Source organism: Etheostoma cragini, chromosome 11, assembly GCF_013103735.1.
Source record: "Etheostoma cragini isolate CJK2018 chromosome 11, CSU_Ecrag_1.0, whole genome shotgun sequence".
NCBI classification, from domain to species: Eukaryota; Metazoa; Chordata; class Actinopteri; order Perciformes; family Percidae; genus Etheostoma; species Etheostoma cragini.
Genome location: NC_048417.1, coordinates 3,676,550 through 3,682,262, shown reverse-complemented (window position 1 = coordinate 3,682,262; position 5,713 = coordinate 3,676,550). Strand labels below are relative to the sequence as shown.

General features: G+C 43.2%; 1 protein-coding gene across 1 annotated transcript in view; it reads left to right on the top strand.

Moving 5' to 3' along the window:
- The window catches only part of ndp (norrin cystine knot growth factor NDP), a 21,483-nt gene that overhangs the window by 7,056 nt on the left and 8,714 nt on the right, over positions 1–5,713 (top strand). The window lies entirely within an intron of this gene.

Sequence of the window (5,713 nt, the reverse complement as noted above, 5' to 3'; positions counted from 1 at the left end):
CTGTTTGTGCACACCCGGGGCTCTATAAATCTGGGTCCAGGGCAGGTGTGGGTGAGCCGGGAGAGAGGAGGCCATGTTGGCTCCTACCGTGCACCGCCTGGCCTCGTTCACACTGTTCTCAGGAACCATTTGTACACATGGCTAGGGCATTGTCATTATATTCCACCTATTTATTACTGTCACCACCACAGTGACTGTCTCTTTATAAGAGCATAGAGAGGAGGTCGGCGTGGACGGGGGCCTTTAAATAATAGTTCATTTTTAGGAGATCGGTGTTTTAATCTAAATCTTTTTTATAGTCTTAACGAGTCATTTTCGTGCCTAACAAGAAGTCATTGCTGCAGGCCGGTCAAGAAAGGAGGGAAGGAAGGAAGGGCTGTAACCTTTATCTTTATTTAGATATTGATTTCTTTTTTTATATGATTAAAAGAATGACAATTGAATTAATAACAAGAAGACATCAATGTAACACAACAATTAGACCCGCTGCAACTATCTAGAGAGGTCCCAGAGCTGCATGTCGGCAGCTCTGGGACTGAGTCTGACACACACACACACACACACACACACACACACACACACACACACACACACACACACACACACACACCCAGTCCTGTCTGCCTATCTTTGTGGGGACCAGTCATTGACATAATGCATTCCCTAGCCCCTAACCCTAACCTTAACCATCAAACCTAAATGCCTAACCTTATCCCTAACCCTAACCCTAACATTAACCATCAAACCTAAATGCCTAACCCTCACCCTAACCCTAACCTTAACCCTCAAACCTAAATGCCTAACCCTCACCCTAACCCTAACCTTAACCATCAAACCTAAATGCCTAACCTTAACCCTCACCCTAACCCTAACCATAACCTAACTCTAACCCTGATCCTAAAACCAAGTCTTATTCCTCAAAACGTTTAACGTTAAGGGGACCAGCATTTTGTCCCCACAAAGCTGTCAGGACCCCATAAGTATACTGTATTCACAGTTTTTGGTCCCCACAAATGTAGCTAAACATGGACCACACACACACTCTCACACTTTCTCACACACACACACACACACCGGTATGAGCTCATCCTGCTTTAATGAACTCCCTCACACTGATACTATATCTCCACATGTTATCCTAAAAGCCGCCATTAGCTGAGCCAGCTGCCATGCGTAGCTATGTATTGATATCACCAGCTTTTAAAGCTCAGGCATGAGTCTCCAGAAGAGACTAATTAGGATGTGTCGTCACCTCGTAGTGACAGGCGTCCCCGTTTGCACAGCAGTGCGCTCGGAGCACGGCTGCGTCAGCTGGCTGCCTGACAGCCACATGACAATCGACAGAAAACCATCTCTCGGCTCAGCCGTCGCCATTGCAACGGCACGTGAAACTGCCGTGACATCATCAACGACGTGACACACACTAAATAAATCCCTCAGCAGTGGAGGAGAGGAACGTCTGCACGGTGTCAGCCGTAAGGAGGAGTGGACGTAGTGTAAGGCGTAGTTTTACAGGCGGCCATTTTCAGATAATCTGAAGGTCTGAGCATTGAGGTTGGGACAGGAATAATACACTGGAGCATAAAACATATAAAACCATTCATAATATTCATAAAACCTTCAAATAAACTATCTTAGAACAGAATGGAAATTATGGCATATTTAAAACATGTTGTTACATACTTAACCCCTGTGTTGTCTTCCCATTAACCATGATCTTGTCCTTCCTGGTCAAAATTGAAAATAATTTTTTTTTTTTGCTTTTCCAATGTTTTTGTTGCTTTTTCTGATTTATTTGTCACTTTTTCCAGCTTTTGGCACTTAAAAAAAAAAACTGAGCTGGTTTAATAAACAAGTTTTACAATGTTTCTTGAAATTTATGGTCAACAAACCTCAGTTGTATCAGATTATACATGCGTTTTTAGTTAAAAAGACAGAAATGATCAATTATTTTAGACTAATAGTTAAGATCAGAGGATGTTGAGTGGATCACAGATTGTTACATGTCAATGTTTAGTCCGGATACGGTTTCGAAACCATTAAAAAAAAAGAATTCAAATGCTATAAGATTAAAAAAACACCCCAAAAAATTCAATGAAAGTAATCATTAAAATTACCCAAAGAGCGTTGTATGGAATCATCCATGTTATTTTTGGGCAATTTGATTAAAAGAAATCCATGTTTCTGATATAAAACACTTTGAAACGGATGAGTTTGACCCGAGGACAACACAAGGGTTAAACACCAAGGTATGAAGACGTAGGGGACCAGACCCAAACTTTTAATTTTGAAAAGTAGAAGCCGGAGGGCAGCAGACTGGAGGCTCCAGGCTGCAGCCGTACAGTCTTACATATTTTTGTCAAAACTAGTGTGAAACGCCTGTGTTGCCGCATTTTTAAATCATTTTTCCAGCCAGCCAAAGCGGTCCAAGAGTGCATCGGCCCGTCTGGCATGCGCCAGAACGGCCAGGTTGCCAGACCGCCTGTTCTTGGCTGGACATTAAAAGGTGACAGGGAACGAACGTCTGGCTTATTCAGCTCTTGTTAATAAGAGAGCACACAGCTGGAGGTAGACCAGAATCATCATACTAATCAGTATTCAGGTCTAAAAGTACTAATACCATACTGTGGAAAAACTCTTTAAGTAAAAGTCCTGCATTTAGATTGTTACTCTAGTAAAAGTCTGAGTATCATCACATAAATAACTTAAAGTATTAGAAGTAGAAGTACTCAATGCAGGAAAATCCTCCCATTGTAGAAAGGATCCAAACAGTTGTGTGTTTAAAGGTCTAATCATCTCAGCTGGCCGTTATGTTGTTGGCTAGTTGACTTTATTATAAAACATCACATTTAATAAACTACATGTGTATAGTGTGCAGAAATCTGAATGTGTAAAGTAACTAAAGTTGTCAGATGAATGTACTGGAGTAAAAGTACAACATTTAAGTAGAAAGCAGCATGAAAAGAAAAGACTCAAGACTCAACATTTGTACTTTAGTGCAGTACTTGAGTAAATGTACTTAATTACATTCCACCCAACATTTCGGGTAAAATAGAGTTCATTTATCCTGTCCTGATATTTATTGCTGGGTGGATCTTTCATTATCTTTGTTTGCTTTACTTTGGGGCCGGGACCTGTTGTCTGTTTAACAAAAACACATGTTCTAGTGGGGGGGGGGGGATTTGGGATTTACGAGGCTAAATGCTGGATGTTTTTTCCTTGTGCGACCGTAAATACAGTTAAATGTTCATGTTAAATTCATGTTTGATTTGAATTGGTTTAACGAGTTTTTAATTTGTGAAAGCCTTTTGAAGTTTAGAGGATGCTACAATGACGTACATTGTCTCCTGCTCCACGCAGCAATACGTTACCAGACACTGAGGCCCCAGAAAAGGGACACAAAGGGACCCAAAGGGACCAAAGTTCCTAAATTCAGAGCATGTGGATAGTTGATTGAATAGAAAAAAAACAAACTTTTATGCAGCTAATGCTTTGTAAAGAGTTAAATATGCACGCTAACGCGTCGGGGCACACAGGCCTTCTTCAGGGTGACTTTAGCATCAATAAAGGCTTTTTTACTTTTTTTTACTTACCCACAAGAGGGCCTTGGGTTCAGGGGCCATGCCAGGATTCTTTAAATCGGGGATTTGATCAGACTACAGCATAGAAAATCTGTTTAGACATATCGAATTATTGGATAAGACTGAACAACACAATGTAACTTTGCTAAATAAAAGACTTTTATTAATACTTTGTCAATAAAAGTTTATATTTTCAACCTGCAGGTGGATGCTGGAGTGGTTGTGGGCAGGGGCGTAGCACCACATTATGGGCCCTGTGGAAAGGCATTCTCCATGGGCCCCTCTTCACATCCACAGCTATCCATTCTAGCATCTTTTTGGGCCCTCCTTAAATGAGGGCCCTGGGTCCAAAATCCCCTTTCCACCCCCAGTCTGACCCCCCTGGCGGTAGGGCTGAAAGCAGGCAGTGATACCGGATGACAAGGCAGAGATGGCTAAATTAGACCGCTTAAATAAACCACCACATTGAGGTGGTGTGTTTGGTAGATGACACGGAGAGTGAAGCATGTCACGTGTGTGTACAGCAGTGCAGCTTGAGTTGACCACCTGCACGATGTCCCAGGCGTCGCCCCATTAATGATGAAGACAGCGATACCGGCAGCAGTGATGGGGATAGCAGTCGACGTTGTTAACGCTCGGCCAGGTACGGCTGGCAGGGCCGGAGGTGCTGATGGGTGTGGGCCGTCTGCTATGTAAACCCTGAAGCACATGTTGGACCGGCCTGCAAAACATCTCGGGGAGTATTTATTTTAACAGGCCAAGTGATACTTCTATTTGTCTCTAGAGGAATGTTAAGGTGAAACGATCCCCCTCAGAAAGGAAAACATCAAGGCTGAAGTGAGGGGGCAGCAGCGGGGAGGAGGCGGATAAAGGTTTTCGAGTGAACTTGATGCGTTCTGTGATTTTAGTTTGAATGAGGGGGTTGTGCAGCTAGACCACACAGCATTCTGGGATGGGAGAAAAATGTGCTCTTGTTTATTGGCACTTCAGTAAACCAATCACAAGGCTGCAAAACAGCCTCTAGAAGGAGCTTGTTTTGGTGGAACAAGCAAGTTCAGAAGTAGTTTTAGTCGTGCAACAGAGAACTCAGATTGGACAGATAGTCTAGTCTAGATTTACCCTGCAGAAACCTGAGGACCAGGTAACTACAGTCCTCATAAATCCACCAGAGGTTAGAACGCCAACACAGAGAAAGAGGAAGTTAACGATATATCCAGACGAAAATAAGGGATATTCGGCTGATTTTCAGGGCGGCAACCAAGCAATCCGTTAAGGGGAACGTTGTGGATATGGACTAACTCATAATTGATGTACCTTTACAGACATCTCAACATAAACTGCCTTGACCACATATCTCTATGAAGACCATGTTCACAGAAACACGAATATGGAATAAATCTTGAATCTTAAACGTTGATCTTTATGCTCCTTTCTCGCACCTTTAATAATAACAATGTATACTTTATTAATCCTGCAAGGTGAAATTAGAATTTACACTCTGTTGTAATTACACACATTACACACATTACACTGAGGCTTGAATTACACACACATGCTCAGTACCTGTACATGCACTAATGGAGAGATGTCAGTGTGGGGGGGCTGCCCATGGAAAGGCACCCCGAGTAGTTGGAGGTTCGGTGCCTTGCTGAAGAGCACCTTGGCAGTGCCCAGGAAGTGAACTGGCACCTCTCCAGCTACCAGTCCACCACCATACTTTGGTCCTTATGGGGACTTGAACCAGAGACCCACACAAAGCTTACGCACCCCCCTCCCTAATTCACAACACATTGCCTGTTAGCAAACCTGCCTCAGCCAGCACCAAGCGCCCGCTTAACACAAACCCTATTATCAGGGGGACAATAAAACTATGAAGTTGGAACTAGAGAAATAACATAGATTCATGTGAAAATATGGCGTGGGACTGGCCGAGGGCTTGCAGTCATGAGAGGGCTTGTTGGGAGAGAGCGAGTTGTTTAATGAAAAAGTCGTTCCTAGGGAGAGGTAAGGGCCTCGCCGCAGGCTGTTTGTGCATGGCTTAAGTTTCTCCTCTGTAATAAAAGCACCAGGACCTGTGGATCTACGTGTGTGTGTGTGTGTGTGTGTGTGTGTGTGTGTGTGTGTGTGTGTGT